Here is a 15,825-nt window from a genome sequence, read left to right as displayed (position 1 = left end):
CTCTCTGTCTCTCGTCACTCTCTGTCTCTCGTCACTCTCTGTCTCTCGTCACTCACTCCATCCCACCCCCTCCTGCTCTCTCTTCGCCCTTCGTAGTCTCCCTTGTGCCCCCCGTCTCTCACCATCTCACGCTGTCCTCCATCAATACTTCTCATCTTGAAAACAAGTCCCAACTTTCCCGTCTTCCCCTCATATGTTAAGTGCCTCAACTTTCTAATACCTGGAAAGCCTCCACTGCCATTTCATTTCTAATTAAGCTTCTGCAGTTTTCCTGAAATGTGGGGGCCCCTGAGTTGTCCACAATATTCCAGCTGAGAACGGAGCAGTGATTGATGAAGTTCTTGGCTTTGCTTTTGTATTGTGTGATCTATGTATAGACACAAGCAACCCATATACTATTGTTTAAAACACTCCCTTATCAATTGTCCCCGCCACTTTTAAGTATTTGTTTACATGGGCCCTAAGTCCATCTCTTTGCTCATCTGCACTTTTCAAAAAGTCAAGGTTGCCCAGCTGTGACCCTGGAAGAATATTCGGGATATAGTGCTGAATGTTCCTTCAAACTGTGATTTCTGCCTAGACGCTGAGAAAAAAGGGTTTAAATGGATGTGAGAGCCCAGACCTGGAGATTGATGATTCCGTTGAACCAAGCCTGGAGGTAACTGACAAATACAGAAAATATGAAGCAGTGAATCATATGAACAACAGACAAAGGGTTTGTGTAAGTCGTTTGGAATGGTTTATAATATTTTTCATCAAATTTACTTTCTGTCCCTCTTGAAATCCCTCCACGTCGCAAATATTTTAAACAGGCCTCAGGCCTCTCTCCACTTTGGGGATGCTATTGACTTTCTCCCTGTCACTATGGAAAAAGGGCTAACTTTCATTTATCAACCTTGTCCCGAAGAGGATAAACTTCTAGAAATGCAAGGTACAAATCCTAAAGGGGTAATTTTATCCTGTCACCTTCTTCAGCTCCTTTTTATTGTGTAAACAAATGTTCTATATGCAACATATTTGATACCAGTGATTTTCTGTTGGTGTAATCTTCCAAGCATTGACACATTTCTGGGGACTTGTGTCCTAACCTCAGTGGTAGCATGTGTAACCAGAAGATATTGTCATTGCAGAAGATATTTGTTAACAACAACTTGCATTATATAATGCCTTTAGCATTGTAAAACTTTCTAAGGTGCTTTACAAAGAAAAACATCAACACTGAGCCACAAGATTAGAATAACTGAAACCTTGGTCAAAGAGGTAGGCTCAAAGGAGCATTTTTAAAGTTATTTTTTTCTTCATTAGTTCATGGAATGTGGATGTCACTGGCCAGGCAACATTTATTGCCCATCCCTAATTGCCCAGAGGGCAGTTAAAAGTCAGTCACATTGCTGTGGGTCTAGAGTCACTTGTAAGCCAGACCAGATAAGGATGTCCCTAAAGAACATTAGCAAACCAGATAGGGTTTTCCTGACAATCAGCAACAGTTTCACAGACATCAAGGGACTCTTAATTCCAGATATTTATTGAATTCAAATTCGTCTGCCATGGTGAGATTCAAACCCAGTCCCAGAATATTATCTGTGTTAATAGTCCAGCAACAATCCCATTAGGCCATCACCACGTCCTAGTCAGTAAGCCATAAAGACATAAGGTGGCTAGAGAAAAATAGGTTAAGTAAGTGAATAAAGATCTGTATTATATGAGAAAATATGAAATTGTCCATTTTGACAGAAAGAATAAAAAAAAAGCATGTTTTTTCAATGGTGAGAGATTGCAGAGCTCTGAGATGCAGAAGAATCTGGGTGTCCTAGTGCATGAATCACAAAAGATTAGTCTGCAGGTACAGTAAGTAATTGGGAAAGCTAATAAAATGTTATCACTTGTTGTAAAGGAAATTTACGACATGTAGGGATGTTATGGTTCAGTTATATGGGTGAGCACCATTCCTGCTAATTTTGCTTCCTTTTGTGTAGAACTCCAGGACCGCTTGCAGCGGCGAATTCCAAAACTGGAAGTCAATGCTTGGATTGGTGTGCCTGGACCATTGCAGTTTAGAGGGAATCTGTAGAGTATTGGTCACCTTATTTAAGGATATATGGAAATATGCTGGAAGCAATTCAGGAAAGGCTTACCAAACTAATACCTAGAATAGGCAGGTTGTCCTATAAGGAAAGGCTGGATTAACTAGACTTGTATCCACTGTAGTTTAGAAGATTTCGAGGCCACTTGATTGAGACATATGAGATCTGAGGGGAATTGATAGGTTGGATGTGGGAAAGATGTTTCTTTTTGTGGGAGAATTTAGAACCAGGCTTCACTGGTTTTAAAAATGAGGGGCCAAGGGATGAGGCGAAAACAAAAATTCTGAGGGCTGTGGAAGTTCAGAACTGTCCTTCTGAAAAGGTGGTGGAAACAAGAGTACTTGCATACTTTTTAAAGGCAGAGGTGGATAGATTCTTGGTGTGGCAGGGAGTGAAAGACTATTGTGGGGTAGGTGGGAATGTGGATTTGTAGTTAGAATCAGGTCAACGCATGATTTTATTCCATGGCAGAGCCGGCTCAAGGGACTGGATGGCCTATTTCTACTCTTCCTTTCACACTTAAAGCAGGGTGATTGAGGCAGAGAGGAAGGGAACTCTCGACTTCGACGTCTAGATAAAGGACTAGTGGAATGATGAAAATCACGGATGCCGTGAGAGGCCAGAATTGGAGGATGGTAGAGATCTCTGAAGGTTGTAAGGTAATGAACATGTATGAGCATCTAAACATTTAGCTCAGTTGGCTAGATAGCTGGTTTGCAATGCAGAGAGACACCAACAGTGTGGGCTCAATTCCTGCAATGGCTGAGGTTTCCATGAAGGACTTGTTTTCTCAATTTTGTCTGAGGTGTGGTCACCCTCAGTATAAATCACCACCAGTTCTATCTCTCTCTCTGAGAGAGCAGCCCTATAGTGTGGTAGGACAATGGGCCAAACACAGACAGATAGGACTAGTTTAGTTTGGGAAACTTGGCATGGACGAGTTGGAGCGAAAGATCCGTTTCTGTGCTGATACAGAAAATGGAACCTTTAGATGCTGTTATAGAGAGAGATCTGATCAGGCCTATCCCCTCCTCTTTATGGTTGCAGGTGAGCTGCTGGAAGAGATGGGAAAGCCCCAGGTCTGAATTTATTGGACAGAGATCCAGCTTTGCTCCTTGTTAACTTTTACACTTTCTCACCAGCAGCATCAAGTGGCAGAAAGTCAGAACTGCATCTAGAAAAGTAACCCCAGCAAAAATCACAAACTTGTGCATTAAGGAAAGGAGTGTTCAAAGTATCTCCTGCAACTTTGTAGGAAGGTCATACTTTAAAAATCTCTCACCTTAGAGTCTGAGCTTGCTGGTTAAAACTCCTATTCTGGGCACTTAATGACCATTGCAGTGTCAGAGTGCTATCTTTCCAATGGGACATTAAATCTAATCCCCTGCCTCCCCTCTCTCCTCGATGTAGAGGAACCTGTAGAACTATTGTGAAGACAAGTTTGGGGGAGGGGGTGGGGGTTGTTATCACTGTAACCTAGTTAATGAGGTTGTTGACTTGCTCGCCAAGCTGGCTTGTTCTCATTCAGACGTTTTGTCACCATGCTCGGTGACATCATCACCCACAACCCGAGCTACGGATCTTTGCCAAAACTTCAAACCTAGTTAATATTTGTTCCACAGCCATCAGCATTGATGGATACTGTGAGGATGTTTTACATTGCTGCTTGTTCTGTGCAATTTGGCTGCCCCACATTTCTGAAATTACAACTATTACTACAGTTCAAGAAAGTATTAATTAAACTCAAACCCCCAATGGAATGTAAAGGTTGTGATAGGTGCTTTTAAATGTACACTTGTTACTAATGAAAAGTTTTGCTGGTCCCTCGTTGTCCTTGAGAAGGTGGTGGTGCGTTGTCTTCCTAAATCACTGCATTCAGTGTGCTGTAGGTAGACCCACCACATGTACACCTACACCTAACCCTAACCCTACAATGTTGTTAGGGAGGGAGTTCCAGGATTTTGACCCAGTGACAATAAAGAACAGCAATTATCTTTTCAAGTCAGGATGATGTGTGGCTTCGAGGGGAACTTGCAGATAGCAGAGTCCCCAGGCCCTTGTCCTTGCAGATGGTAGTGGTCGTGGGTTTGGAAGTTGCTGTCTAAGGAGGATAGGTGTCTGAGTGGTGATGAGTCTTCTCATTCTGGAGATTTCTCATTGGAATTTCTGTCTATGCCAAATTAACTCAGATATTTTAAATGATCTTCAATTGAAATGGGCTAAGGGGAAGAAACGAGATCAGTCAGGGTTCTTGAACCTGATCTTTGTGCACTGGACCACATCTGTAAAACTTGTGTTAGCTGAGAGTAGACTACAGTCTAATGTATGATGACCTGAAAATGTCTTGCCTTTGGTTGCAAGGTTGAGTTATGGATTGGATAAGGTATGGGGGAATAGTCAACATCCTATAGCTCTTCACTCCAGTCAAAGCATGCTTTTACAGGGGTACAAAAAAAATCCCATGTGGGTGATGAGAGATTGCATATTACAAGATGTCCTCTGCTTTATTCCAATAATCGTGGTGACTGAGACCTTAGTCTAAAGTCTTAATCAAACCATTAAATTCTCTGACAGGCTGCAAGTATGTTTATCAGTCCAGAGCTTTGCAAAAGTTCAGGCTATATAAGGACACAACAACACTCACTCACAGCCTAGACCTGTAACCCTGAAAATATTCAGGCGCTGGAAATATTCCTTCATTATTCCAGCCAAATTCTTGTGTTTCCTTCTTCTCAAATGTACTGTCCACTTGTGATGTGTTGAATCTTGCATAATCTGCCAAACTTTGTGCTCTTCAATGGAATGGCACATTTTAAAAGATGAGAGGTGTGGAAGGAGGGGATGTCATGGTGGAAACTAAACTAGAGGGTTAGGGATTCAGGATGCCTGCAAGATTTTTGTAGGAAAAGCAATGCTCCTTTCTTCCCCATACTCTGCCAATGTGGAGGCTATTGTAGGATGCTCAGATACGCAACAGACTTTGGAGTGGGGTGGGGAACACCGGCAGCTTTAGAAAATATGCCACATTCAATGGAACTCCTCATATTGTGCCTTCTTGTCACAGAGAATTGCGATCGTACCAGTTATTCCTGGCACTTTGTTTACTTGCTTTTGCTGGAGAGTGAGACAATGCAAGTGATCGCAATGGAGAGAGGAAGTTCCCAGCATTCCCAGCGATAGTGAAAGCCTCCTATTCAAACTACAGGCTCCAAGGTGAGCAAGCTATCACACATCCTCCAGTCAGGTGGATTTTTGGGGCAGAAAATAACATCAGAAACAAATGTACAGAAGGATAGAACAACATAATAAAATCAATTTGCCATCACTGAGGCCCAAACAATCGATATAACTTGCTATTTAGAGTCCTAGAACGCTATACCACAAAAGGAAGCCATTTGGTCCATTGAAACAACTAGAATAGACCCAAAGAGCTATTGATTTGGTTTCACTCCACTGATGTTTCTCAAAACCGTGCAAATTTTTCTCTTTTCAACTGTTTATCTTATTTCCTTCTGAAAATTATCATTAAATTTGCTTCCACTGTCCTTTCAGCGTGAATCATCATGATTCGCTGCATTAAAACATTTCTGTTCATCTGATCTCTGATTAACTTAAATCTGCGTCCCTCTAGTTCCTGCCCTTCTGCCTGTGGAAACAATTTTTCCAAGTTTCTTGTGTCAAAAGCCATTGCGCAAAGTGATGTTTTGGGCAAATAAATTCCTGTTGAAACCTCTCCCTTCACAAAAACCTAAGGATGTACTTGATTTGGATGCAGTTTCGAGTAAGGTCTGCTGGATTGATTCCTAGATGAAGGCGATTGTATGATGATAAGGAAAGATTGAGCGGGTTGAGTCTGTACTCATTGGAAGTTCTTTTTAAAAGATATAAAAGTGGGAGGTTGTCAGGTTAAATGCTGAGAGGATGTTTCTGTCATGGGGGATATCCAGATCTGTTTCAGAATAAGAGGCCCTCCCTCATTTAGACAAAAATGTGGAGGAATTTCTTCTCCTGGGGTCTTTGATCTTTGGAATTCTGTACTCTAGGAAGCAGTGGAAGTTGGGTTATTGATGTACTGAAGGTTGAGATAGATTCCTGGACTAGTGGAGGGGTTGAGGGTAATGGGGAACAGGCTGGAAGGTGGACTTGAGGCAAGTCACGATCTTACTGAATAGTGTAGCAGGCTCAAAGGGGCTACATGTCCTACTCCTATTCCTTATTGTGACAGTCAAGCTTTGGTTAACATTGCCTGAAACTGCCCTCTGCCCCCACCCTCACCCCACCACCCCCATCCCTCAAAGGGCCTGGCTTCTGCCCATTGTCTTCTGCAACAGCGTTGGTCAAGATCAGAAGTTCCGTGAGCCAAGGATTCCAGAAGTGAGGCCAACCTGCTATTGCTGCCCTAGATGGAAGGTGTTTTGTTTATCAACTGTGGCAATGCCCCTCTGGCCTGCCTTCCACCTACACCACTCTGTCAACCTGAGCTCACCCCAAATGTCACTGCGTACATCCTGATTGAACAAAGTCCTGTGCTGTCATCCTCCCAGTGCTCCCTGACCAATGTTGGTTCCCAGTCTGGCAGTCCCTTGATTTTTAAAGTTCTCATTCTTGTTTTTGAATCCCTCTATGGCCTCAAAACCCTTCCCACCTCTCCTCAAGCCCCAAACCTTTTTACAATCTCTGTGCTTCTCTCATCCTGGCCTCCTACAATGCCCCAATCCTATGGCTATACCACTGACAGCAGTGCCTTCAAGTGTCTGTGCTAAACTCTAAAATTTTCTCCTGAAACCTCTTTGTTTTGAAGTAAAGTGCTCCTGGAAACCTACCTCTGACTAATCTGTCAGATGACAGTCCCAACGGCTGTTTTGTTAGATTATACTCCTGTGAAGCCCATGAGTACATTTAGCTATCTTTTTAAAGGTGCAGTATAAATGCAAGTTGTTGTTGTTGTTGAGATCGCAGAGTTTTGTAGCGAAACATTTGACATTTTGATTAATTGCCTTTCCTTCAACTTCTCATCTTCCCCTCCTCCTCCCCTCCCCCTTACACTCACCTCCCCCTTCTCTTCACCCCCTTTCTCCCTGTCATGCTCTCTCCCCTCTTGCCCCCTCCCTCTCTCTCATCTCCCCCTTTCCCTTGCCCTCCCCTTCCCTCTTCCAACTCTCTCCCCTTCTCAGGCAGGCACTCTGTCTAACCACGAAGTGTCCATTCTGGCTGCAACGCAGAGTGCCACCAATTTGGCCTACAGCAACCCAACTGGCTCCATCCTAAATCGAGGACCATTGCCACAACCAATCGTATCTCGAAGTGCTCATTCATCAGGGTTGACGTCACAGGTGTCTACAATTTCTCATTCAGGTGAGTTGCTGGAATCTGGTGTTGGAGTCTTGTGTAGGTTTAGTTTGAATGTTTGCTGGTGTTCCCTCACTTCAGTTCATATCGATGTCTCATATCAGTTGGGATACATTCTTGTAGAATCACAGAATCTTAGAGTGTGGATAGAGGCCATTCAGCCCATCATGTCCAATCACAGAAAATGGTTAGATCAGAACATAGATTGTTTTCAAGTAGGAGCTTGATATAGTTCTTGGGCCAAATGGGATCAAAGGTCATGGAGGGAAAGCAGGAATATGGGGCTGGGTCGGAGAAAAAGCTATGATCATATTGAATGGCAGAGCAGGCTCAAAGGGCCGAATGGCCTACTCCTGCTCCTGTTTTGTATGTTTCTATGCCTTGTGCTGGAAGAACAACCCAATTGGCTCCTATGACCCTCTCTTTTTATACCAGTGATTCTGAAAATCTTTCTTTTTGAAGTTTATGTTTAATTTTTATTTGTACGTTCCTGTTGAATCAGCTTCTGCTGCTGTTTCCAAGTGATCTACTTCAGAACAAATTTCTCTTTGATCGCCTTCGCTACTTTGACTAATTATCTCGAAATTGTAGTAATGGCACCTAGAGGAATGAGCAGACATGGGAGTTCTGTCTGGCAGTGACACAGCTGCCTTCCAGCTGGAAGCAGAATCTGTTTAGCCAGTCCCTGGATGTCCTGTGAAGTGAAGGCTGTTGAGCTCCAGGCAGTGGGAGGTCAGCGGTGGGGGAGCCCTAGGTGCTACCAACCACCCACCACCCACCCACCTCCCCCCACCAAATTCCAAATTCCAAATTCAGCTTGGAGCTGATATCTCTCTGTGTCGCTACCATACAGAACCCAGCACAACTCGCTGTGTACAAATTAGCATTACAGCAGTCACCACAATTTCAAGTACTACATTGGCTGTAAAGTGCTTTGGTTGTCCAAAGTGCTATGTAAATGTGCATCTTTCTTTAAAACTGCCAACCATGTTGGGAAGATCCCCTCGAGCGTGCTTTATGGTGCACAGTAAGGTGATGGAGTTAACTGCTATCATCAACATCCTAGAAGGACAAGGGCAGCAGATACATGGGAATACCACCTCCTGCAAGTTCTCCTCCAAGCTGCTCACCATCCTGATTTGGAAATATATCTCCGTCCTTCACTGTCATTGCGTCAAAATCCTGGAACTCCCTCCCTAACAACATTGTGGGTCTGCCTACAGAACATGGACTGTGGCGGTTCAAGTAGACAGCCCATCACCACCTTCTCAAGGGCCACTACGGACAAGCAATAAATGCTGGACCAGCCAGCAACAACCACATCCCCAGGATGAATTATTTAAAAAACTTTCCTACAAGGGGAAACAACCTGTCTGCATCTACCCTGGCATGTCCCCTAAGAATCATGTTTCATAAGGTTGCCTCTAATTCTTCCATATTCTCACTCTACCCAATCTCTGCTCATTAAATATTACCTGGGATTGGCCTAATGAACTTTCTGTGGACTGCCTCCAAGGCCAGTAGATCTTTCCCTGGTTATGGGGACTAAAACTGCTCTCAATATTCCTGCTGTGTTTTACTGTTTCTCTCCTTCATGGGAAATGGTGGCCTGGCTTTTGAGGAGGTTTATGGAATCCCTAATTCACGGTCATCACAACAATTCACACAACCATGTGAGGTTTGGTCCTCAGTAGGTAATATCTCAACGGGAAGAGAGTGTCTACTGAAAGTCAGGCCAGTGTGAAATCTCCACATTTGAATTGATCAAAAGCTTTGCATTGAAATCCTGAAAAGGGAAAGAGAAACCTTGCATTTCTTTAGCACTTCTTTCTGAATTGGGAAGCCTTACAGCGCTTTACAGTTGATGAAATGCTTTCCTGACATATAGTTGCTGTTGTAGGAAGCACAGCAGCCAATTTATGCACAGCAAGTTTCCACGAACAGCAATATGACAACAACGGAATAATCAGTTTATTTTTTAGTGACGTTGATTGAGGGAAAAATATTGGCCAAGACGCAGGGGAGAACTGTTTCCCCACTCATTACTGAAATAGCGTAACACAATATTCTACATTCACCCTAGAGAGCAAAAGGTACCTCAGATTAACCTCTCCAGAACACACCAGTTCTGACAGTGCAGTATTCCTTCAGTACTACATGGGTGTCGTCTGGCTAGATCTGTGGGATTGAGTGGGTCTTGAACCCTGGCTGTTGGATTCTGAGAATGCTGCTCGTTGAACTGCAGGTGCTACATGTTGGTGGAGGGAAATCATTTTTTCTTTTAAAATCTGTATGAGGGAATCAATAAATTCAACTTGTTTGTTGAGAAATCATCCGTGTTTAATTACCAGTAAAACCCAGTGCACCATGCACTTGGTAATGTTCCCGGCATCAGAGATTCTTGTTTCTGTTCCTGAATCTTGTTGCTATTTTTGTTTTCTCTGAACCCTAGCTATAGCACTGTATTGCAGGCATCTTCCTTCAACTCACATCTGCTTGGGTTTCTTTGAATGAAATTTACATGTAACCCACGCAATTCGGAGAGCTTGGTTTGGTCCGTTGAATATCAAAACATACATTCGCTTTTCAGAATGGAATTTCCTGTACCAAGGTCCTCTCCACCTGTCCCTCTAGTTGGGATGAATCTGCCTGTATTCTGGACTCCACACCAGTCGAATGTCACATACTCAGGGAATGAAGGGTGCAGGCATCTGCACACACCGTGTGCGCACAAACCCACACACCACACACACTCCCTCCAACACCTCCCTCCCCCACACGGCACTAATACATACGCAGGGGTGGCGGTTACACACAGGCATAAACAGATTGACTGACACCACACGCGCACACACGCCCTCGCTGGACAATGGTCATGTATGAAATTCTGTCTAGTTTCCACTAATTCCCATCCTAGCCCGGGAGGGTTGAGACCAAACATACTGTTTACCTTGTGCCCCTTCTGAGTTCAGCTTGTGAAACACAAAAGCTGGTTGAAGCTGGAAGCCCAGGCTCAGAGTCACAATCTGGGGCTGTATCAAGATTTGTGGACAACACAATCCAACCTCCTAATTCTGTTCATCCTTCAACTGGAAGAAGTGAATCAAATATTTATGGGATCTCTAAGTTTGAAAACCAGTACATTTATGATGCAGAATTGCATGTTTAGTGGCTAAGTCATGTATCAGGGATTTCAATTATCAGCAATACAGAGGCTGTTTTGTAAAAGAAGTTTTAATACAAAGAAAATTGGCTGTATCATTGATTACTGTCAATAATCAATATCATTAGCAGTAATCAATGACACTGGACTGCACTCAGGATTGGTCAAGGGCTGTGTGCCACTAAATAAGATACTGATCAAATTCATACAAACAATGCAACAATTGTGAGGGCAGCTATCAAACAGGATCTGCCCAATACAGAGACTGACCCACGAGTCAGTAATGTTAACCAATGATTGATAAACTCAACAGTATCCTGAACTGGAGACTTTGGCTGTTCTCCTGAACTGGGACAAGGCCAGTCACTTGCACAACACAGGAAAGGGTGAACAGTCGGATTAACATAAGATGTGTCATCCTTTGTTGAGGAGAGGTCTTCACAAGTGCTACCTGACCTGTGGAGTGTTTCTGGTACTTGTTGTTTTTATTGCACACTGCAGCTCCTGCAGTACTTAGTTTTCTTTTCCAAACAGTCCTTTCCCCTTGGGCAGACCCTTGACTTGCCTCCATCCCAGTTCGATGGGCTCTAAGATCGCTGACAAAGTCAGGTCTGGCAGCATCTGTGGCGGGAGAATCAGAGTTACTGTTTTAGGGACAATATGACTCTTTTCAGTCATCTTAGACTCGACATTAACTCTTTTTCTTTATGCACAGTTGCTGCCAGACCTGCTGAGTTTCTGCAGCATTCTCTGTGTTAGTTTCAGATTTCTAGCATCTGAAGTATTTCGTTTTGAATTAGCTGATTAAGTCAATGTGCAAGGTCCAGTCTCTACCACTTGTACATGATGCTTCAAGGTGGGGGTAAGTTTGTAATATGCTAAAGTGTTACACAGTCCATAGAATACTTCTTAAATGTACTCACTGTTGCACTGTAGGGAATGCAGCAATCAATATTCACACAGCATGCTCTCACAAGTTGTATTGTGATCATGACCGAATAGACTGGTTGAGGGATAAATATTGGGCAGGATACCAAGGACACATTTGATCCTTAAAAACCAAGGTCACATTTAATCCTCTGAGAGGCCAGACCAGCCTTGGTTTAATGTCTTATCTGAGAGTTGGCACTTCCAACACTGTGGTACTCCTTCTGTACTGCAATGGGAGTGGGACTTGTACCGCCTGCTGTTAAGCACGAAGGCTATTAACTGAACCATGGCTGACCCATTTTTGATCCATAGAACAGAAATGTGGGCTTTGTTGATGGCAGGTGCTTGGTGTTGGAAAACCCAATCCACGAAAGGAAGAGAGGGAAGATAGGCTCTGAATGGGTTAAAATCTACTCGCTGACTCATCCAACCACACTGTACAGTACTTTGTACCATTTCCTGTCTTGGTTGCTTCAGGAACAAATGAGTTCATTAACTCCATGAGTGCTGCACAGTTTCCAGTCTATGGGCTTTGTACAAGAATGTTTTAACCCCCCACCCAACTCCACCCCCACCTTTGATTCAGACATGATTGAGGGGGCAGGAGGAACTACGGAACTTGAGAATGACTGGTTTCCTTCACAGTGATGACTGTATCAATGTAACACGACGTGGCGAAATGGGGCTTACGATTGTGTGTGAACTCCAGTGTTATGTGGTACTCCGCGTGGGCCAGGCTCCTGCCCTGCAGCCAGAATGGGTTGCTTGCAGGTGGCTCTTGTACGTTTCCTGTGGGCAAGTTGCAGAGAAACATCAGCACAGAATGACTCACTTTCCAGCCTGACAACGAGCAGCACAGTGAGAGTTGGAAGAATGACTGTATTGAATTTAGTCCTCAGCGAGTGTGAGCAGCTGTCCTAAACTCCATTTATCCTGATTTCTGTTGGAATAGGAGTAGGCCATTCAGCCCCTCGATGATGCTGCACTATTTAATTGTTTCTTTACCTCCACTTTATTCACTGACTGGATGAGGCTCTAATCCTTACATTTTTATTAGGCGAGGATATCAATTAGTCTACATCTTGTTTGCATTAATTGATCCCCAGCATCCAAGATTTTTTTTTTTAGGGATGGTGGGATGCAGATGAGTTCCTGATTTCCACAACCCTTTGTATGAAGAAGTATTTCCTGAAGTCACTCTGGATCATTGGCTCCTATTTTAAGGTGATGCCCCACTGAATTCAGCCCACAACAGGGAACAGTTTCTCTCTACCTCACCTTTTGAAATTCCTTTATCATTTTTATCACCTCATTCAGATCAAATTCTAATCTCAAGAAAATAAGTGTTGCATTCCCTCAACTTTTGAAGCATCTCGTGCAGCTTTACATAATAAATCGCTTCTAAAGGGCAGTGACCTTTGTTTATACATTGCAGATCAGGGCACTGCTGGCAGGGCTGACATTTCTTGACCATTCCCACTGCCTGTCAGAGGACAGTTAAAGGTTAACCCTACTTACATGGTACTGAAGTTTCTGAGAGGTCACTCCAAATAAGGGCAGCAAGTTTCCTTGTATAAGTAATCATGGTGTAGGAGGAGGCATTTTAGCATATTCTGTCTCTGCTATATGAAAATGAACTTGCCAGCCTAAACCCACATTTCCACCATTGGACTCTAGGTGGTTGACACTGTGTGCTGTCACCAGTCCTCCTTTCTACTATTTTTAGTACAAACAATTAACATAAATCAAAATTTGAGGTTGACCAGCCCCTAAGGGGCACTGTAACAATGGTCAAAATCACAAGGGAAATTTAACAACATTTTGAATTAAATGACACCCCCAACCCCTGTGGTGCCCACGAGTCACAGAAGAATCCTCTTTCCTCTGCTAATTATCAGTGGCACAGAATAAATCTGAGCCTGAATAGGCAGAGGCATTTGTCTTCCATAAAAGAGGTAGTTTATTGTACAATAACAATTGGTACGAGTTATATTAGCTACTTTGTCAGATGTGACATAGTCCTGATGGACGATGTTCCTCAGATGTCCATGCAGAAGAATAAAGAATGAGTGGGAAAGCTGCTTTCTGACCCCATCAGGATCTTGTGCAAGACTGCCCGATCCTCCATCTGAATGCATGAATTAATATTCACTCTTTCTGAACCTATAGTGCATACTTTTGGTCCATGGCCTAGATACCTAGTGCATATTTTAGTTTCTTTTATAGTGTGATGAGGACCTTTTGGGAATTGAGTTCCTGACTCCCACCGACTTCCGAGTTGAAAAAAAGGTTCCCTCAACTTCCCTCTAACCCTCTGCCAATGACTTTATATCCACACCCCCTGGTTATTGACCTCTCTTTGAATGGAATTACCCGTAAATCTATCTGATTCACTATAACTACGACCATCAGAATTTCAAACACACGAAAAACATGAATATATCAGTTTTTCTGTTGTTTTATTTCAACAATCCATCAGCTTCCCAGACACTCTTGCTGATACCAGATTTTATTCTCGGATTTTTATTTGAGAAGTAATGCTCCGGTTTCCTCATCAAGTGTTAGATGAGTACATAACCTTGATTGAAAAAGCAGCAATTAGCCTCTGAGCCATTAAACATTTCACATGTTCAGAGAAATGATCAGCTAATCTGGAGTACACGTTTCCTGGTCAATCTGTTCAGAGATGTTATTACACAGCTCTGGAGCAGGAGGATGTTGAACCCAGGCCTCCTTGCCCCCGGAGGGCTAAACTGGGCTAGGATTTGGTTGATTTGAGGGAGTTGTTTAATTGGAAGTATCTTCCGACTCCTCGTCAAATAGTGCCATGATGTTTCATGACACAAGACTGAACTTGGCTGAAGGGTAATGGGTAGGATTTAATGGACACTCATTTAGAGGGAGGTGCTGATGTGGTAACATGACTGAACTCCACCTTAATGTCCTGGGGACATGGGTTCAAATCCCACCGTAATTGGGGCGGCACGGTGGCTCAGTGGTTAGCACTGCTGCCTCACAGCTCTAGGAACCCAGGTTTGATTTTGAGCTTCGGGCGACAGTCTGTGGAGTTTGCACATTCTCCTTGTCTGGTTTACACCCTTCATCAGGATTGGTAAAGGATGTAAACCTGAAAAATCGACTCTCCCTCTGCTGCCTGACCTGCTGTGTTCCTCCAGCTCCACACTGTATTGACTATAACTCCAGCATCTGCAGTTCTTGCTATCTCCTCACGTCTGTGTGGGTTTCCTCCGGGTTCTCCTGTTTCTTCCCACAGTCCAAAGATGTGCATGTTAGGTGGATTGGCCATTCCAAAATGCCCAGAATGTCCAGGGATATGCGGGATAGGTGGATTGGCCCTGGGAATGCAGGGTTGCAGAGATAGGTTAGGAGGGTGGGTCTGGGTGGGCTGCTCTTCAGAGGATTGGTGTGGACTCGATGGGCCGAATGGCCTGCTTCCACGCTAAAGGGATTCTATAAAAACAAAACTAAACGATCTGGACCTAAAAGTTAGTCCAATGGAGACCACAATTAATTTTCACAAATACCCAACTGGTTCACTAATGTTCTTTAGGGAAGGGAATCTACCATCCTTACCTGATCTGGCCTACATGTGATTAAATGTTAACTGCCCTTTGAAATGGCTCTACCAAGCCACTTGGTTTGAGGGTTACTTGGGACGGGCAATAAATGGTGGTGCAGCCAACGATGCCCACATCCCATGACCAACATTCCCATTTTTCTTCTGCGTGGATCTCTGAAGCCTGTGTGCAGCAGTGACTTGCTGCTCCTGATCACCATGCATGGTGCCTCGGAGCAGCCGAGTATTGTCCATGAGCCAATTAAGGTCTGACTCATGGGGAGTTTGGCAGGGTGTACTTAGATAGGGAGGAGGGTGTATGATGGGTATCCTGTTACCATCCTACTTCCACTGAATGAAATACATGATGGGATGGCCTGTGAATAGCCTTCTGGTGTGGCCAGGGAGTGCCCACTCACGGGTCTCACCCAGCTATTACTGGCATTTAACTGGCAGCGGTTGGGGAACTTGCCCTGTGTAAACCCAAAAAGAAACCCCAGTTGGGTTTGCTTGACAACGTCTCTTTAACCCTATCAGGTGGTTACAGTCGGCTCAGGAAATTGACCCAGACTGACAGACCAGGATACCCAGTCTCTCTCATACAAGGTGACGTATGCCCTGTCAGAGAGAGAGCTATGTCCCACTCAGCTCCTTGGCATGGACTACACCCGCTGCCAACCTGTGCTTCAATCCACTCGCGCTCGCTCTCTCGCGCTCGCTCG

Source organism: Rhincodon typus, chromosome 29, assembly GCF_021869965.1.
Source record: "Rhincodon typus isolate 14 chromosome 29, sRhiTyp1.1, whole genome shotgun sequence".
Taxonomy (NCBI): Eukaryota; Metazoa; Chordata; class Chondrichthyes; order Orectolobiformes; family Rhincodontidae; genus Rhincodon; species Rhincodon typus.
The sequence above is the reverse complement of the archived record's forward strand: the minus strand, read 5'-3'. Positions refer to the sequence as shown.